This window comes from Hyaena hyaena, unplaced genomic scaffold (genome assembly GCF_003009895.1).
Source record: "Hyaena hyaena isolate Hyena2069 unplaced genomic scaffold, ASM300989v1 scaffold_521, whole genome shotgun sequence".
Lineage (NCBI taxonomy): Eukaryota > Metazoa > Chordata > Mammalia > Carnivora > Hyaenidae > Hyaena > Hyaena hyaena.
The window spans coordinates 423,032-444,202 of NW_024081153.1; the positions used below are offsets into that span (position 1 = coordinate 423,032).

General features: G+C 40.2%; 1 protein-coding gene across 1 annotated transcript in view; it reads left to right on the top strand.

Annotated features, from left to right (window-relative positions):
- The window catches only part of PATJ (PATJ crumbs cell polarity complex component), a 358,255-nt gene that overhangs the window by 190,290 nt on the left and 146,794 nt on the right, over positions 1 to 21,171 (top strand). The gene's annotated exons all lie outside the window — the stretch shown is intronic.

Below are 21,171 nucleotides of genomic sequence, written 5' to 3' on the forward strand. Positions count from 1 at the left end.
AGCACAGAGCCCGATGCAGGGCTCGAACCCACAAGCTGTGAGATCATGACCTCAGCCCAAGTTGGATGCCCAACTGACTGAGCCACCCAGGCACCTCTGCTCTTTCAATTCTCTTAACTCAAACCTCACTTCATTAAGGAAGACCTTCTTTTTTTTTTAATAATGTATTTTTTTAAATTTACATCCAAGTTAACATATAGTGCAACAATGATTTCAAGAGTAGATTCCTTGGGGCGCCTGGGCGGTGGAGTCAGCTGGGCATCCGACTTCAGCTCAGGTCATGATCTCATGGTTCGTGGGTTCAAGCCCCACGTCGGGCTCTGTGCTGACAGCTAGCTCAGAGCCTGGAACCTGTTTCGGATTCTGTGTCTCCCTCTCTCTCTGACCCTCCCCTGTTCACTCTGTCTCTCTCTCTCTCAGAAATAAATAAAAACACTTAAAAAAAAAAAAAAGAGTAGATTCCTTAATGCCCCTTACCTATTCAGCCCATCGCCCCTCCCACAACCCCTCCAGCAACAGTCTGTTTGCTCTCTGTATTTAAGAGTCTCATGTTTTGTTTCCCTCCCTGTTTTTATATTATTTTTGTTTCCTTTCCCTTATGGTCATCTGTTTTGTATCTTACATTCTCATATGAGTGAACTTATATGACATTTGTCTTTCTCTGTCGGACTAATTTCGCTTAGCATAATGCCCTCTAGTTCCATCCACGTAGTTGCATATGGCAAGATTTCATTCTCTTTGATTGTTGAGTAATACTCCATTGTATATGTATACCACATCTTCTTTATCCATTCATCCATCGATGGACATTTGGGCTCTTTCCATACTTTGGCTATTGTCGATAGCGCTGCTATAAATATTGGGGTGCATGTGCCCCTTCAAAACAGCACACCTGTATCTCTTGAATAAATACCTAGTAATGCAGTTGCTGGGTAGTAGGGTAGTTCTACTTTTGATTTTTTTGAGGAACCTCCATACTGTTCTCCAGACTGGCTGCACAGTTTGCATTCCCACCAGCAGTGCAGAAGGGTTCCTCTTTCTCCACATCCTCACCAACATCTGTTGTTGCCTGAGTTGTTAATGTCAGCCATTCTGACAGGTGTGAGATAGAAAGACCTTCTTGATGTCCATTTCAGAGACTGACTCTTCTTCTACACACTCCCTGTAGTGCTTTTTCTCTCTACCTTTTATCGGAGTTAATTCTGTGATTATTAGGTTAAACCTGTCTCTTCCTCTATAGACAGGTAAACTCCAGAGTCAGCTTTCCATTGCCCATTATCATCTAGCACTATGCTCACCATGTGGTAAATATTGTTAAGAACTTTATTGAGTGAGTAAATGAGTAAACATAATATTCAGCCTTTCTACTTCACACTGGAGAGCTAAGCAAAGTTCACTTTCGTATTACAGATCCTGACCAAGAAAAATGCAAACATTTAACTCACTTTTATATCTAGAAGTAAAAAACCATATAGTATAGCCAAAGAGCCTTTGTGTGTAGGATGAGAAGATCTGTATTGAAATTTCATCTTAATTATTTAGTTGTACAACTTCAGTCAAGCTGCTTAAATTTTGGGGCCTTAGTCCATTTATCTTCAGTACACATGGCTAATGCCTACCTTGAATGTTAGTTTGAAGATTAGGTGAGAAAAAAAAATATGATAGAGCCCGGTGCAGTGCCGAATATGAAATTCATTCTCAATAGATGTTATTTACATTTGAATATAATTATTGTCTTTATATCTTCTGCAATTATCTCATAACTGTTTTTGGTATCTCTAAGCTAAAAGTCATATAATCGTTTAGTGAACACCATGGATCCCAAAGTGCAACCCCACTTCCCCTCCACCTACATGTCCATCAGTGGAAACTTTTTCATTTTTATTCTTTGAATTCGTGAGGTAAAAGTAGGGAGCTAGGGAGTTAGGTACTTCACTTGACCAGGGACAGAGAAAACCAGTGACAGGGCAAAAGACAAGGAGTGCGGAGAGGGCATCGCAGTCTGTGGAGTGTGGGGTAATTATCCAGAAAATTTGCACATGGAGGGAGCTCTGGGCTTCTGCATGGTAAAGAAAGTACAGAGTAAAGGTGGGAATAGGACCAGGTATTGTGTGAGGTTTCAAATGCATTATCTCACCTAATCCCCCAAACATACCAAACACATGATTTTCACTTTACACATGAGGTAGCTGAGGGAAGATGGAGGTTAAACAACCCAAGTGTTTCCAGCTGCAAGTGACAAAAGTGGGATTTGAACCAACAGCCTAACTCCAGAGCCCCTTCTCTGAGTTACTGGGTTTTATTGCCCCATTTAACTGGATGGAACATTGCTTTGGATAGAGCATGAGAGATTTGTACCAGGAGGGTTGTGAAGGGTGAGACAGGAACCCAGGCTCCCCAGGAACACCCACCTGGGAATTCATACAGGAATCTATTCTTATAGGCTTTTAAGTAGACTTTGGGTGCCTTTTGTACCAGGTACCTTGAATTTCCTCCTGCCAGTGCCCCCTCGTCTTTATTCTTAAATGGTAATCTGTTAGTGCCATACAGGCCATCAAAATTTAAGCACAAGTGAATTGCTAGGAAAGGCAAACCTGAAAAAATACTTTCCCTCATCCATCTTGTTGCTGCAAATCTATTTACTCTGTGCCAGATACCACGATGGCTTTGGGGGATACAAAAACCCAGGAGAGCTTTGACAGGAAAAGGCTCAGAATACCTTGGAAATGAGAGAAAGGACACCTGCTGGAGGGGCCATGGAATGCTTCTTTGATCATTAAATGAAGTTACTGAGGCATGGAAAACGAAGGAGCCAAGATATACTCTGGCTACAGCGCATCATACAAGGCAGCAGGGCAGGAAATGGACCTACAAAAGAAGCATTTGCTGAACACTATCACGCATCTTGTGTGGAGCTTGGAGAACCAGGGATTTAAGGAAGCTATCAAAAATATAAGGGGTCGTTTTATATTTATTTGGTCATACTAAGTTAAGAACTCTCCTTTTCATCCTAAAAGTTTTAGCTTTCTCTACCCATGCTTATAATGCTTTTGTTAACTGATTTTACCTTAAATTATCTTTTTTTAATTGAGGTACAATTGACATTCATGTCTTGTTTTTAAAAAGTTTATTTATTTGAGGGGTGCCTGGGTGGCTCAGATATTTTAGCATCTGACTTTAGCTCAGGTCATGATCTCACGGTTTGTGAGTTTGAGCCCTGCATCAGGCTCCGCTGACAGCTCAGAGCCTGGAGCCAGCTTCGGATTCTATGTCTCCCTCTCTCTCTGCCCCTCCCCCACTCTTGCTTTTTCTCTCTTTCTCTCTCTTAAAATAAACATTAAAAATTGTTTTAAGTTTATTTATTTTGAGAGAAAGCAATTTTGAGAGTGAGGGTGCATGAGCACGAGTGGGGAGGGGCAAAGCAAGAAGGAGAGAGAGAATTCCAAGCAGGCCCCATGCTGATCTCTCAAACCATGAAATCATGACCTGAGCCGAAATCAAGAGTCGGACGCTTAACCTACTGAGCCACCCAACGTGCCCCTACAGCATTTAAATTCTTTCTTAAGAGTTGAACTCAAGGAATGATACCTTGAATAAGCACTCAGTACCTGCTTTGCATAAGATTTACTTGACTATACATTAGAAAAAGATGAGCAGAGGTGCCAGGGTGGCTCAGTCAGTTAGGTGTCCAACTTTGGCTCAGGTCATGATCTCACCGCTGATGGGTTGAACACCCCTCCGTTGGGCTCTGTGCTCAGAGCTCGGAGCCTGGAGCCTGCTTCAGATTCTGTGTCTCCCTCTCTCTCTGCCTCTCCCCTGCTTGCACTCTCTCTCTCTCAAAATACAGTGTTATATTACCTTTTAAAGAAACATGTGGTTTATAATTTATAAAAGAGACAGTGATTTATGTTAAAATATCAACTCCACCTTCTACTAGCTAATGTTCTTGGGCAGTTCACCTAATCCCTCCCAGCCTCAGTGTTTCTTATTTCTAGAAAGGACTATTGAGATACTAAATGAGATCATTTGTTTGAAGGTAACTGTCACTGAAAAGGCAGCATCTGTTATTGTTATAAATCTGAGTTCAGAATTGCCCATCAGAGATTTTAGATTAGTCTTCAAAAGACCTTTCCTTGCTCGCTTTCCTCCTCTGCTGTTACTTTTGCTTTTCTGTTTTGCTTGCTTCTCCCTCTCAGTCCCTTCTCCTCTCATTTATCTTTTCTTTTATCTTGGGAGAAAGCAATTATTCACTGATGTGCAGGATCCTGTCCAGGTTCTGACTGTCAGCTTCTTTCCATGTGTGATCAGTCTAAAGACGAGACATAAATGAGAACAGACTGGCTACGATGCCTGAAATAATTCCTTTTTCATGTTATCTTCTTGACTCCCTGAAAAAAAGCCAAAAAGATATTAAAGCCTTTAGGGATAAAGAATTAAACGGTGAAAAGTTCCAACAGCAGAGAGAAAACAAGTGTCTGTTCCTCTGTGGGAAGGACATGAATGAGGAATATTGCCAGATTATTTTGACAGCCTTTGGTATCTTTTCTTTGTCTTTATTATAATCATCTTAGCCACCAGTTTTTTAGAACCTAATCTTTTGGCGTATCTAGGTGTCTCCTTCCCCACACTCACTTGTCATGCTGGTACATGCAGAGTTAGATCACAGTATAATCCTCAACACATTCTCAAGGGGTAACTTATTTTTAGTAGGTTCAGTTACTTATTCACTCATTCATCTGTTTATTGTGATGAAAAACTATTGTGAATAATGGTGCTCTGAATATGGCTGTGCAAATATTTCCTCAAGACCCTACTTTCAGTTCTTCTGGATATTTACCCAGACGTGGGATCACTGAAGCATTTGGTAGTTGTTTCTAAAATTTTTTTGAGGTACCTTCATACTGTTTTCCACAGTGGCTTCATCACTTTACAGTCCCACCAGCAGTGCATAAGGCTTCCAACTTCAACATGTCCCACCAACACTCCTTATTTTTGATAGTAGCCATCCACATGGGAAGGAGGTACTATCTGTGATTCTGATTTTTCATTTCTCTGACGATTAGTGACGGTGAACATCTTTTCATATGCTTGCTGGCCATCCGTGTGTTGTCTTTGGAAAAATGATGATTCAAGTGCTTCGTCTGACTTTATATTGGGTTATTTAATATTTTGTTGTAGAGTTGTAGGATTTCTTCACATTCTGGATGTTAATTCCTTATCGTATGTGTGATTTGCAAATATTTTTTCCCATTCCATAGGTTGCCTTTTAGTTCTGTTGATTGTGTCCTTTGATGAACAGAAGTTTTTAAGTTTAATTTGGGCTCCTTTACCTATTTTTGCTTTTGTTGCCTTGGTGTCATATACAAGAAATCATGGCTAAATCTGAAGCCATGAAGCTTTTCCCCTGTGTTTTCTTCTAGGAAGTTTGTTTTTTTTTTAATAATATACTTTTTACTTATTTATTTTTTAGGCTTGATTTTTTTGAAATAATTTTAGTTTCAGAGCAAAATTGAGCAGAAAGTATATAGAGTTTCCATAGATCTCCTGCCAATACTCCTCTCCCCTACCCTGACCCCCACCTCACAGTTGTTCCCACTATCAAAGTCCTCTACCAGGATCCTGTACAACATTTGTTATAATTGATGAGCCTTCATTAACACATTATTATCACTCGAAATCCATCATTAGGGTTCCTTATTGGTGTTTTACATTCTATGGGTTTTGACAAATGTATAATCATATGTATCTACCATTGTACTATCATACAGAATAGTTTCCCTGCCCTAAAAAAATCTCTGTGCTCCACCTATTCATCTCTCCTTACCCCAAGGAACTAACTTTTAGCCAAGAAAATTTTGAACTGTTCAGAAGATATCGCCATCCAAGCATTCAGTGTTCAAATTGCAGGACTATAAGTTACCCCTGAAATTTTTCACTCACCTGATTTAGTTGTCATTTGAAGTAGAAATTTAATCAGGATGGTGTTCCCTTATTCTCAGTAAATCTTTATTTAAAAAAAAATGAAAACCAAAAACTATGTAAGAAGATTGCCCGCTCATTTACATTGTTTTAGAGCATGGTTGTTTTTAACATAATTTTACAAGTACTTCTAATCTGGTCATTTTTAAAAAATCCTGCAAGATGCTTAAGACAGGCAAGATTATTTTCATTTATGCCATGACCATTCAGAGACTGGACTAAGGTAAGTGATTTGCCCAAGATTTAATGGCTAGAAAGTAGGGTCCAGGTTCTTATTCAAGTTCTGTCGTTAACAGAAAATAACCCTAAAAAGTAGAGTCCAGGATCGTAACGAAGTTCTCTCCACTGTCCCAACTAGCTTCTCATTGGACTAGGAAACATGTGAATAGGCCATCAGTCTGTTGCAGAAGTAAAAGAGATCATTCCCGTGACTGGTTTCTTTGTCTAAGCTCTGTTTAAAACATCACAGAATCTCACGTGCTCTGGGATGAAACTGTTAAACAAGCTTTGGTATTGGTTAATATTATTTGAACAAAATTAATTACGTTTAGTCCTATTATGACAAATTATAGAATTAGTGTTCTTCTTTCTTATAAAACTATTGAAAAGTTCTAATGAGATATTTTCTTGTCCTTTTTAAAAATCAAATGTACCGGGGCGCCTAGGTGGCTCAGTTGGTTAAGCGTTCAATTTCAGTTCAAGTAATGATCTCGCGACCCATGAGTTCGAGCTCCGTGTCAGGCTGTGTGCTGACAGCTCAGAGCCTAGAGCCTGCTTCGGATTCTGTGTCTTCCTCTCTCTCTACACCTCCCCTGCTTGCTCTCTGTCTCTCTCTCTCAGAAATAAATATTAAAAAAAAAAAAAAATCAAATGGACCATGCAACCTCATGCTTGGTACTTAAATTCCCATGGCCTGTTTCCTCATTTTTTAGATAAAAATGATAATTTTAAAAGGCAATGCAATGTAATTAAGGCTGGTTTATGTGGTACTTTAAGGAGCTGTCCAACTACAAGAGGTAAGGAAGGAAAGCTTTGGCTGGAAAGCTTTTCTAAGCCAGGCATTAAGCGAAATATTTTAGTACATTCTTTAGTGCTGTCTTCTCAAATTCCTAGGACAGGAGAGGTTATCTTATTTTAAAGATGGGAATGTGAAGCTAAGGAACTTGCGGGAGGTCAAACAGATAAAATGCGGCATCGATGAAATTGGAACAGCAGTACTTGCTGACTTAAGTATGTGCCTTTTGAACATCTTTTTGACTCTAAACCTCCCGTGCCTTTTTTTTCTGAGTCTGATTTAACATACCTGAAATACCGTGTTTCTAATGAAGATGAAACATCTTAATTACTCAGAAAAGCTGTTCTTCTCAGTTTAATCTTAGAGTCTTTTATTATAATTTAAATCTTAGAGAAGATATAACTCTGTATTAATTGGAAATTTTGATTAACCTGTTCATTGACCAATTCAGATAACATAGGATTTGAACATTTTTGTTTCTGTAATTTACTCAGATATTTATGCTCCACCTGCTTTGGGCCAAGAGCTCTACGAACACAAAAGAGGCAGTTTCTTCTCCCATAACAGCAGGGAAACATACCAGTCAAAAACTAAAGATGACTACATAAAATACTGTCAGGTCTCAGCTAAAATCCTTCTTCTTCCCCAAACCTTGCTCTGATGGTTATTGGAACCAATAACCTTCACAGGGTCTGCACAGGGCCCGGGCGAACAAAGCCAGATGGTTTCCTAAGCAGGTGTGCAGAGGAAAGTTTGCTTCCACAGAATCGGTCACTATGGGGACCAGGCGAACTTGGAAAATACCGTGTTAGATTCCTTTTTCTGCCTTCTACTACAGTTTCCTTTAATTATTGCAAACTGCCACTTTTTTCCCCTCCAGAAAAGATAATTAAACACCTTAATGCTGTCAGTGCCTCTGCTGATTCCCTGATCTGTTGCCAGTGTGCGGGCTTTTGTGGAGCATTACTGCATGACTGCATAATGACCAGGGAGCAAAAGCAGTGCAACTGCGACACATTTCTACCACACTGTAACCATAATGATCTTGCGACTCAGTGCCTTTATAGTGATTAAAGAACCATATTCTGTGTTCTCCTGATATCAGAAATGTATGACAAAGGATTGTTAAGAGTATTTTTAAAGTTGCATTTGGCTTTTCTCAGTGCTGTTTTCAAAATCAACATGTTTTTCGTCTCTCTCAAGACTTGGTAAAAATCTGATGTCACTAATAATCAAATCCTTTTTTATACCTTGTTTTCAGTCCTCTCTAAGGGCCACAAAAGCATTTGGAGCTTGGAGAGGAATTTTTTTTTTCCCTAGGAGAGAGAGAGAGAGAGAGAAAGACAGCATGAGCAGGGGAGGGTCAGAGAGAGAGGGAGTCACAGACTCTGAAACTCCAGGCTCTGAGCTGGCAGCCAGCACAGAGCCCGACGCGGGGCTCGAACCCACGAACCGCGAGATCATGACCTAAGCGAAAGTCAGACGCTTAACCGACTAAGCCACCCAGGCGCCCCTGGAGAGGAATTTATCTTGGGTTCTTAGGCAGTATTTTTTAGTGTTTATAACAATTACATAGAGATCTTTAAAAAGGTGGTGACTCCTTGTCTGCACCCTAAGATTTGGATTTTGTAGATATGACATGGAGCCCAGACAAGTGCGTTTTTTTTTCTAATGTGTATTTATTTTTGAGAGAAAGAACGAGATGAGCCAGGGGAGGGGCAGAGAGAGAGAGAGAGTAAATCCCAAACAGTCTTTGCACAGTTGGTGCAAATAGGGGCTCAATCACTCAAACACAGGGCTCAATCACTCAAACACTGAGAGCATGATCTGAGCAGAAATCAAGAGTCAGATGCTTAACCGACTGAGCCACTTAGGCACCCCAAGTGTTTTATACAGAACTACTTTAGATGATCTGTGGACCACACGTGGGGAAAACGCTGGTTTAAGTGTGATGGTGCTGTTACAGAAAGCCTCAGTGGATATATCCATCAAGACTGCTTGTGTGAGCCTTTGTGTTTGAGCATAGGGGCAAATATGATCTTCCCTAATTAGGATGGATAAACTTTCTCTGTCCTAAGCTAATTTCATTTCTCATTATATGCCTAATGGTGGTCAAGGAACTTACACTTTGTAGTTAGATGATTTGGTGATTGCATGCCCCCCATGAATGATTGCCTTATCCCACATCCCTTGTTATCAGAGGGATATGGCAGGGTGATTAGTCTTCTCACAACATGAAATAGAGGGAATTGGGGTGAGCTTTATGAAAGTGAGATGTGAAAGTAGCCCACCTCTAACTTCAGTTTGGACTGGGCCTAGTTGCCCCAATATTTGAGCCTTAGAATAGTGAAACTAATCAGTGAGTACCTGTGGATTCTGTTCCTGATTTTGCCATTGGTTTGTGATTAACATCAATGATCCTTGGTATCTTTGGTTGTGGGTGCTCTGGATTGGTTTCCTTCTCCAAACTAAATGTGATTCTTAACCATTTAGGTACTGATTACAGAAGTTGAATGTTGTTGGGGCGCCTGGGTGGCTTAGTCGGTTAAGCGTCCGACTTTCGCTTAGGTCATGATCTCACAGTTCGTGGGTTCGAGCCCCGCGTCGGGCTCTGTGCTGATGGCCAGCTCAGAGCCTGGAGCCTGTTTCAGATTCTGTGTCTCCCTCTCTCTCTGACCCTACCCTGCTCACACTGCCTCTCTCTCTCAGAAATAAATTACACACGTACACACACACATGCACACACACACAAAACATTAAAGGGGCGCCTGGGTGGCTTAGTCGGTTAAGCGTCCGACTTTCGCTTAGGTCATGATCTCACAGTTCGTGGGTTCGAGCCCCGCGTCGGGCTCTGTGCTGATGGCCAGCTCAGAGCCTGGAGCCTGTTTCGGTCTGTGACTCCCTCTCTCTCTGACCCTCCCCTGCTCGCGCTGTCTCTCTCCTAGAAATAAATAAAACATTAAAAAAAAAAAATTAAAAAAAAAAAAAAGTTGAATGTTGTTATGTGACTGGAAGATCCCAATCTTATTTGGGATTTCTTATGCTTTTGATAGTACCTAATTCAACCTTTATTCCTTTACCTTTTAATTCGCCCTTACTTAGATCCTTAGTAAGTAGCACAGGTGTCTGGCCCAGAGCAAGCATTCAATATTTTCCTTAATGAACGGATGAAGTCAGCTATTATTCCTTTCTTTCACTCTTTGAGTTAGTTCCTTTTTCTGTTTCACTTGACACCTAAACCTAGTTTGTATGTATTGCCTCTTGGGTGAATAGTATTGACATGATCAGGTTCCCTTTCCTTCTCCTGGAGCACTCCCACAGCTGCGTGCAAATTCATTCCCAGACTCTGCTTCAAGTGTTCCACCTGGCTTGGCTTTCCCAGGAGGCATTCTGGGCTTACCTCCCCTTCATCCTGGAACTCCAGGCTCAGTTCAGCAGCTCTCTGTTATTGACACCAAAAACCATCCCATTTAAACTAAATTGTCACCTCCTCATGCTTCACTTTGTCTCTAAGGATCAGTTTCCTTGTTCCCCTTCCTCTTCCTCTTCCCCTCCCCCTTCCTTTACCTCAGACATCCAAAGGGTTCACAAGTCTTATTGGTTTCGTGTATCAGTTTACTACCACCACATGCCAGCTTTACCTCTGTTTTTTTCCCCATCATTCTATTTATATAGTCTTCCTCTTGATCTTCCTGTTTCCTCAGCTCCCCTCTTCAAGTCACCCTACTGTGAACTCCTAAATTAAACTTGCAAAGGCTGGGCTCTGGGAATTGCCTGTACGTGTGCCATGTCTCCCACCAAATCCTGAATTCCAAAAGGACTAACACAGGATTTAGACTTCCCTTCTGCCACTTGTTCAGATGTGAACACAACACACATCTTTATCTTCCTTTTGTGGTAGGTAAGCACATGGGATTGGGAGTGAGACAGACCCAAATCTGAACCCCAGGTCCACCAATTACTAAATGCAAGTTTGGGCAAGTTCCATAACCTCAGTGAGCCTCAGTTTCATCATCTGTACGATGGGCTGATTATACTTTATAGGATTGTCAGTTGGGCATTATTTTAAGTTTAATTTTTTTTATGTTTTGAGTTTTAATTTAAATTCTAGTTAGTTAACAGATAGTGTAATATTGGTTTCAGGAGTAGAATTTAGTGATTCATCACTTACATGTAATACCCAATGCTCATCACAACAAGTGCCCTCCTTAATACCCATTAGCCATTTAGCCCATCTCCCCACCCACCTTCCTTCAACCCTCAGTTCTCTAGAGTTGAGTTACTTATGGTTTCATTTAGTTGTGAAAATTTTCAAACATTTGCAAACATAAATAGAATAGCCTATAAATTCCCATATATTTTTCTCCCAGATTCAATAATTAATAAGGTTTTACTGTATCAGTTTCACCTCTCCCTTATTTTTCTCTTACTGAAGTAGTCCAAAGCCATCCCCAGACATCATGTAATTTCATCCAGACATATGCATCTCTAGAAAAGCAGCTATGATACCGCATTAATGTACCTAACAATAATTTTTTGGTTTTATCCAATACACAACCCAGTTAAATTTTATCACTGTCTCAAAATGGATTTTTACAGTTGGTTTGTTAAAATCAGAAGTCAAACAGGGTCCTCACATTATTTTGATCATCTCTTTCTAAAAAAATAAATTTACTGGAAAATAAACAGAAAACTGTACCCACAGTTTGAATTTTCACCCACCATCCAGGTCACAAAAATAGAACATTACTACCACCCAGAAGTTCTTTTGTGCTTCTCTGATTCACTATATCTTCCCTTTTCCCCAAATGTCAACACTGTCTTGAGTTCTGAAACCATATATTAGCTTTGTATGTTTTGAACATGATAAAAATGGAATCGGGTGTATACAGTTTACTGTGTTGGTTTCTTTCCCCAACAATATGCTTCTAATATCCAAACATGTTGGCATGTAGTAGTAGTTGTTTTCACTGTTGAGTAAAGTTCCATTGTTTGAATCTGCCACAATTTGTTTACCTATTCTATTGTAAATGGACATGTTGAAGATTATATTTCATAATACCGAATATGCCAAGGGATCAGTATAGTGTCTAACAGTGAAAATTCAATGTATTTTGTTTAAAATTTGCTCATTGTAGGGGTGCCTGCATGGCTCAGTTGGTTAAGTGTTCACTTTGGCTCAGGTCATGATCTCATGGTTCGTGAGTTCGAGCCCCGTGTTGGGCTCTGTGCTGACAGCTCAGAGCCTGGAGCCTGCTTCAGATTCTGTGTCTCCTCTTTCTACCCCTTCCCTGCTCATGCTCTGTCTTTCTCTCTCAAAATAAATAAACATAAAAATATTATTATGTAAGTACCTTTATGTGTAATTATTACTAATTGACTTAAAAATTGTTTGGTCAACTACCAGTCTTAATCATATGAATGTGAGTACTTATTTACCACTACCTTGCTGTGTGCCTATATTTACTGATACCGATTTTCTAACCTTNAGGTCAGGTCATGATCACGGCTTGAGAGTTCGAGCCCCACATCCAGCTCTGTGCTGACAGCTCAGAGCCTGGAGCCTGCTTCAGATTCTGTGTCTGCTTCTTTCTCTACCCCTCCCCAACTCAGGCTTTGTCTCTGTCTCTGTCTCTGTCTCTGTCTCTCTCTCTCTCTGTCTTTCAAAAAAAAACAAACATTAAAAAAAATTTGCTCATTTCATATAGATTTGATTGAATTTTGATTCATGGAAAATTTACATTTTTACTATGAGTTGAGGCTTTTTATTTTTCTTACTAGAGGGTCTCTTTAGGAACTAGTCTTAAAGATTCTTGTTCTAGGGGCATCTGGGTGGCTCAGTCGGTTGGGTGGCCGACTTCAGCTCAGGTCATGATCCTACCGTTCGTGGGTTCGAGCCCCACGTCCGGCTCTGTGCTGACAGCTAGCTCAGAGCCTGGAGCCTATTTCAGATTCTGTGTCTCCCTCTCTCTCTGACCCTCCCCTGCTCATGCTGTCTCTCTCTCTCTCCCTTTCTCTCTCTCTCTCAGAAATAAATTAAAAGAAAAAAGATTCCTGTCCTAACTGCCTGAATTTTGTCACTTTAGATTTATGGTTGATTTTCCTTTTCATTCTTAATATCTAATGTGGATTGAAATTTTGTGAATAAAAGGAATGAAATGATTTGATTTCTGCTTTCTTCTGAATTCTTTAAGTACGCTTTTTTGTTTGATTCTGGCCCTGACTTTCACCTGAGATCTTGAACTCTAGAGCTGGACACTCTGGTTTCAAATTGCCATTTTACCCTTCCGTAATTGTATTACTGTGCGCTACCTGTGCCTTAGGTTTCTCATCTGTAAAGTTGGAGATAATACCTATGTCACAGATAAGGATTAAGTGAGCTCAACAAGAATGAAGTAGTTTAAAACAATATCCAATTATTATTATTATACTTAAGTGTAGTTCTCATGTTTGTGTGTTTCAATTAATTTTTTTTTACTTATTTCTGAGAGAGAGAGAGACAGTGTAAGCAGGGGAGGGTCAGAGAGAGAGAGGGCGACACAGAATCTGAAACAGTCTCCAGGCTCTGAACTAGCTGTCAGCACAGAACCCGACACAGGGCTCGAACCCATGAACCGTGAGATCATGACCTGAGCCAAAGTCGGACACTTAACCAACTGAGCCACCCAGGAGCCCCTGTGTGTTTCAATTATTAATTTCTATTTATAGATCCACATGATCTTATCAAATTCATATACTGGCAAAAACATCTACATTTAAGAGGGAAGTTTATTTGTTGTTATGTCAAATATAGTTTCTTTACATTGACTTATTTTCATTATTTCCTCTATTTGGTCTAGACTTTCACTTGAGATTTGCTCCTTTCTGCTGAAGTTCGTATGCTGTTTTTTATGATTAGTTATGATTTTATTTTCATATGTTTTTAGTTCTCAAATCTGAATTAAAAGTTGGTTACTGCATAAGAAAATTAAATTAAGAGATGATTATTATATCCTGATTATTTAAAAGTGGGATCCTTGTATTTAACGTATAAGAAAACATATTTAAATATTTTCTCTTGTATTATCCTTTGTTATTTAGAAACAGACAGGTAGCTAAATGCTTCTGAAACTGTACCAGGTCATTATTCTGGTATATTGAACAATTTCTATTAAAATACTAGGCAATGACTTGAATTAAGTTTGTTTCTTGGAAGAAAGGCTCTGTTACTTAGCAACACCTGATGTCCTGGGATGATAGGAAGATACCCTGAGACCACCCTGGAGAAATATTATTGGCTTTCTTCGACAAGGAAAAGACATTGATGCTTTGATAGAGAATTATGAGCAACTTGGGATTCCTTTCTTCAGATAACACTGTCATGGGGGTGGAAAAAATCCATGTTTAAAACAAGTGTGGCTGTTCAGCTGATGAGAAAAGGCTGTTCCCTGTCTCCAGTTATGCTCAGCTGATATTCATTAATGGTTACTTAGGTAAAGCCCGCTGCCAAGGAAGTATGTTCCTTATATCCGGATCTGATTTGTATTTAGAAATGGAAGGGCATCTAGGTTATGTGGGAGAGGAACTACCTGCCACTTGACTAATATATTGTGAAAATCCATGAAAATCAGTATAAAGATTGACTGTTTATCACAAATATTTCCAGAAAATACAGGTAATGGGTATAGTAAGATCCTGGATCACTGGAAACACTTCTTATATTTTGTTGCTGAAAGCTGGTACTTACATAATTGATGAGGGTGTGAATGCGCGCTTGTGAACAGGAAACAAAGTATGGGTTATTTTTTCTTAGTTTTAGGGGAGAACTCCATTGGGTGCAAATAAAATAATACTCTTTACCCCACATCTTTAACTGTATTTTTTAAAATTGAAAAAAAGATAGAAGAGAACCATTCTCTGTGCATTTTCTTCCCATTTATCCCCTTCTTCAGCCCCTGGTTTCCCTGGAAACGACTCCCAGCAGCCCCCAAAGCAAATGCCAGGCGGTGTGGGGTTCCCCTGTGGTGGAGCCACATGTCTGACACCGCAGAACAGTTTGTGCCGAGTCAGCCAGAGGAGCTCGACTACGATTTCTCAGATTCTGAATTAACAAGCTGGCATGCAATGTCTTAGTTTTTCAGAGATAAGGGTTCAGTTCTGCTTTTCCCACAAAGATTAACTTTGTTTCCTGCTCCCCTTTTGAAATTCTAGCTCACCTTTTACTATAGCTACAGAGTAGAAACAATAATGGAAATGGCAGAAAACATCTGAGATAGGAGGGAGGGAGATAGAAGCAGAAAGGCTGAGACTGAGATTCTAAAAGAAACCTGCTGTATAGTTGAAATATTTCTTAATCCCAAGGCATGCTTGTGGAGTCAGAGGTATTCTCCATATTAGATTAGTCTTGTGAAGGATGGATTTAAAGGTTGACTGAAATTTTGATATCTGTGAACTTTCTGATTGACTGTCATGATCACTATAGAAAAAATTTTTGCATTGCATTTGTTATTTACAGACCTTAGCTGCCCATGAGAATCATCTAAGGACCTTGATTCAAAGAGAACTTTATTCCATTACTAAACTTGAATCATTTGTTCAGAATCTTGGCTGCGGGGGGAGCCCAGTCATGATTCTGTACATAGACTCTAATGGTGATTTTTAGGCAGCCAGCCTAGCAAATCTAAGGAGTCTAGGCCTGGGAACCATTATTTGAGCTCTTATAAGGAGATCCTCTTATTTAAAATTCTGCCAGTTCTAGGGGGTCCTGGATGGCTCAGTTGGTTAAGTGTCCAACTCTTGGTTTTGACCCAAGTCATGATCTCATAGTTTTTGGGATTTAGCCCTGGGTTGGGCTCTATGCTAACAGCATGGAGCCTCCTTGGAATTCTCTCTCCCTCTCTCTCTGCCCTTTCTCTCTCATTCTCTCTCTCTCTCTCTTTCTCTCTATTTCTCTCTCTCTCAAAAACAAATAAACATTTTAAAAAATTCCGTCAGTCTAAGAAATAGCTGTGAGTTGGTGCAATGAGGAGAGCATAGCCCCTGAACTCAGCAGACCTGGTCCAAACACTGACTCAATCGCTTTCTCTCTCTGTCAGTCCACTAATGTGCAAATGGAATTGTTTACAAAAAAAGTGTGGGAAGGATTCAATGACGTGGTGACCTAGGAAATATTTCTTTCATATAAGGATGAATCATGAAGATTATAAAGATAGTTTCTTTAACTGAGGGAGAAATCGAAAGTAATTCTTTTTTTTTTTTTTTTTTTAATTCTGTTTATTTTGAGAGTCAGGCTCTGCTAACAGTGCAGAGCCTGACACAGGGTCCAACCTTATGAACCATGAGATCATGACCTGAGCCAAAATCAGGAGTCCTACACTTACCCGACTGAGCCGCCCAGCCGCCTCTAACGCACCATTGTGAAGCCACCTCAGTGGCCTACGTAGCATGGGACTAACACCAGATCCAGTGGTGTTACTCCTTCATACCTGCAGAAGCTGTCCCTGCAGCTCCTCAGTATGAATAACTCAGGGAAGAGAATCTGAGGGAGGGTGATACCAGCCCCTTCCTCTAGTGATTCCCATTGAGTTCTGTGTGACCACTTCCTTCCTGTCATCAGGGAGGGGGGCTTGCTTCCTGCCACAGGTCTCCATTTTCCTCAAGGTAGACAAATATAAGGAAGAGGAGCTTTGTCACCCACTTAGGACTAACTTCAAACCTCAGCATAACTAAATCCTGGAATGAAGTCCTGGTTGATTTTTCTCCTGGCATTATTTGGACCCTGTATCCTCGGGCACTTTATGCTAACATCCCTTTTCAAGGTAACAACCCCATTTTACAAATAAGAAATCTGCTGTCGATGAAGGTTCAGTAATTGGTGGAACCAGGGATGTTAAGTGCCTCTGGCAGGATTGACTGAGTCCTGGCCTCTCAACCCCTGCTCTTCCTATTCTGCCACCAGAATGTGTTGATAGAGATGCACCGTTTGTAGCAGTTAATTTGAGTTGTTCATCATCTATGATGGAGCCATATTTTACCAGAGGGTCCCTCTTATCAGTCATCATTTACATGTCTAAGTACTTGAATATATAGTTAATGGCCATGAAGGTTATTTTTTTCTCTCTGAAGGTTGAACAAGTCAGACAAGTTTTGAACCTGGTGGTCTTTTTATATTAATACAACACAGAAGCTTTTCTGAGCATCTTTCTTTTTTAAGTTGTCCAGGTGCAGAGAATTGCATTAAACATAATCTTCATCACATGTTACCATTCGTTGTTGGTCTGCTGGGGGTCCCCAACTGGTTTTCTTTACTCCCTTGTATTCCTGTTTTTCTCCACCCACCATAATTAACCATTCTAACGTGTTAAATATTTGCATCTTTGTGTATGCACTTCCAAGACCCGTATTGTGTTTTTCTCTGCAGAAATCTTAATTTGCATAAATGGTATTACATCAATGGTATTGGCCTACTGTTTTCCTCACTTTATATTCATAACTATTTGAAAATCTCTATGTCACTACTTCCAATTAATTGCTTCTGCCTGCTGATGGTACAGCGTGATGTCCATATTCCATATTTCACCTATCCTTTCTCCCAGTGATGTACACCCGCATTATCTCCAACCCCCCTACTGTCTCAAGTAACATCCCCTTAACACCTATATAAGAAGACTTCATTAGCATGTGTATATCCAAGAGTGGAATTGCTGGTTTGTAGAATATATGTATGCTTCATCTGATGAAAGAGTGTGTTCTGATGAAACTGCTGTACCATTCAGCCCTCCCAACTACAGTTTTTTATTGATTTACAGTTTTCCAGGGCCCTGAGGTGGCACACTTGGTTGAGCATCTGACTTTTTTTTTTAATTTTTGTTTTTAATGTTTTTATTTATGTTCGGGAGAGAGAGACAGAGCATGAGCAGGGGAAGGCAGAGAGAGAGGGAGACACAGAGTCTGAAGTAGGCTCCAGGCTCTGTGCTGATAGAACAGCGCTTGAACCCACAAATCATGAGATCATGATTTGAGCCAAAGTCATATGCTTAACCAACTGAGCCAGCCAGGTGCCCCATGAGCATTTGACTCTTGATTTGGGTTCAGGTCATGATCCCAGGGTCATTGGGTTGAGCCCCGTGTTGGGCTTTGCACTGAGTGTGGAGCCTGCTCAAGATTCATTCTCTCTCTCTCCCTCTCTCCCTCTCTCCCTCTCTCCCTCCCTCCCTTTTCCCCTCCCTCCCTCTCTCCCCCTTCCTCTCCCTCTCTCCCCCATCCCTCTCTCAACTTAAGCACCTACACTCTCTCTCTAAAATAAAATAATTTTTTAAAATAGTCATCATTCTTCATAGTTTTATCACACTGTTTTCAAAGACACAGTCTGTATGATATTTATTCTTTTGGAAGTTTCGTTTATGGCCCAACACACTATTGCTGTAATTGTTCTTGTGTGCCTCCCCAGATGTATATATTTTCTGTCTGTCAGATGGAAAGTTCTCTTATATCTATTACTTTGAGCTTATGGTGTTGTTAAAGTCTTCAGTATCTTTTTTAAATCATCTCTTTCTGCTTTATTACTTTCTGAAAGGTATGTCAAAATTTGTGTTCTATTTGGTTTTCTTAGCTGTAGTGGCATTTAACTTTCTTAACCCTGTCACTCTAATGAACAAAGCTGATGAAAGTGTCCAGGAGTCAGTCGAATCTAGAAGACCTCTTACATGCAGTGTCTTCTCAAGGCCCATCTGCAGGGGACCTTAGGACACCTCTGCAGAGTCCCCAGTCAGAATCTCTGTAAACCTTGTACTCTGATTTCTTATCACTCACCCACTAGCCCTGAGAATTTTCAGTTTGCAGCCAAATGGGCTCTCACATGCTCCTCCTCACTCCACCTGCATATGTGCTTCTGAATTCACTATTCCGGAACCCCACAGAGTTCTTCTCATGACCAAATTCTGTGCCTTATTCAAAATGCTTCTCAAAATATGCTGCTTCCATGAAATGTCTTCTAGACATTTCACTTCTTAAAACTCTAAAAGCACCTATTGCTCATACAATTAATTCAGTATTTATTCACTGTCCTAATTCGCTAATAAATATTTATTCAGTGACGAGCACTTGTGATGGGAACTTCTATTTAAATAATTGTAGCTGTTGGGGCACCTGGGTATCTCAGTAGTTTGAGCATTCAACTCAGGTTATGGTCCCAGAGTTCTGAGATCGAGCCCTGTGTTGGGCTCCACACTAAGCGTGGAGCCTACTTAAGATTCTCTCTCCCTCTCTCTCTCTCTCTCTCTCTCTCCCTCCCTCCCTCCCTCCCTCCCTCCCTTTCTCTCTCTCTCCCTCTCTCCCTCTCTCTCTGCCCAACTCCCTCACTTGTGCTCTCTTTTTCTAAAATAAAAATAATTTTTGTTGTTTAATATTTGCTGTATTTGTTTCCTTCATTTTGCTGTGTAAGCATCTTGAGGGTCATATGTGTCCCACATCTCTATTCATTAAAATACTCACATAGCATATTGTTCTTGATAATTGAGCAACAGAAGCACTTTGAACTTATTTACATCAATCTTAATATGACTTTTTGCCTACATATAGAGTAGTTTTGTTACATTACAAGATTTGTATTTTACTGTATTTTGCTAATTGTGTTCTTTATTATTAATAACAAGTTTTATGTGTAAAAGTTAAGATTCTTTTCTAAAGTGTTTTTTGTTTTAATTAGAGAAAATGAGGGGGGGGGGGGGCGGGCAGAGAGATGGATCCGAAGTGGACTCCGTGCTAATAGCAGAGAACCCCATGCGGGGTTCAAAGTCATGAACCTGATCATGACCTGAGCTGAAGTCGGACACTTAACCAACCGAGCCACCCAAATGCCCCAAGATTCTTTTCAAAATCACTGTGAAGCAAGCAGATTTATTCTTTTTTCTAAAATAAGCAGCCATTTATATGGTAAATTCTTTTAATGTAAATTTCTATACAAAGTATTTTTATGAGTTTAAATTTATCTATCTTAAGGCAGGGTTTGTTAGGTCTGGTAAAGTGATACCAATGGCCTACGCTGTTTTGTGCTCCTCCCCCTTAGCACTAATTATTTGAGTTCAGCTTTGAATTTGTAAGGTTCCATGTAAGGATGGTGAACCTGCGTCAAGCATTAGACTGAGCATAGAGAGTTCTGAGATAGTCACAGTCTACTCACTGGTTATTCAGCTGAGAAGATGATTGTATCACACTGTAGGTATCAACCTTTGCGCTGCAGCAACACACCTGGCCCAAGCTGGTGCTGTGTGGAGTACAAGACATGCTTAAAGTAGCATCATCCCCCACCCCAATCTGCTGGCATGGTTTTGTTGCACATAACCAACACAAGTAAAGCCTAACCAGCCAAATCCTAAAGTAGCTAATTTAGACCATAAAGGAGAAGTGAGGAAAGACAGAAGATTGAATAAAAGAATTATAGAATACCTACTAAGTCCTTTAAGGTTTATTTTATTTCATTTCCCCAACATCCATGAAGTGGGTGTTATATGCCCATTTTACAGATGAAGAAGTAGAATTCCATAGAATAAAATAATGTGTTAATTATTGGACACAAGTGGTTGATTTGTGTATTGAATTCAGATCCAACAGCTAAATCAACATCCTTAATTCCCCCTTGTTTTTACTCATTTAACATGCAAGGACTTTATACCCTTTGTATACTTAAATATAATTATTTAGAATTAATTGTTGGGACGCCTGGTGGCTCAGTTGATTAAGCATCCTACTTCGGCTCAGGTCATGATCTCAAGTTCGAGAGTTCAAGCCCCGTGTCGAGCTCTGTGCTGACAGCTCAGAGCCTAGAGCCTGCTTTGGATTCTGTGTCTCCCTCTCTGCTCCTCCCCCACTTGCACTCTGTCTCACTGTCTCTGTCTGCCTGTCTGTCTGTCTCTCTTTTAGAAATTAAAAAAAAAAATTTTTATTTTTTAAAAAAATTGTTGGTTTTCTTTCTTACTGGACTGTGAGTCCACGAGAATAGGAATGTTGTCTTTTTTGTTTAGAATGACATCTGTCTTGGCATATAGCTGGTGATCAGTATATATTCTTTTTTTCCCACCCACCCTCTCTCTTTTTTTGGAGGGAGACAGGAAAGCTAGGGTTTCTACCACACTGTGTTGACTGTCTTAGGTAAAAAAATAATGCACAGAAAGTCTGGGCCAATGTGACCTGTACAATCA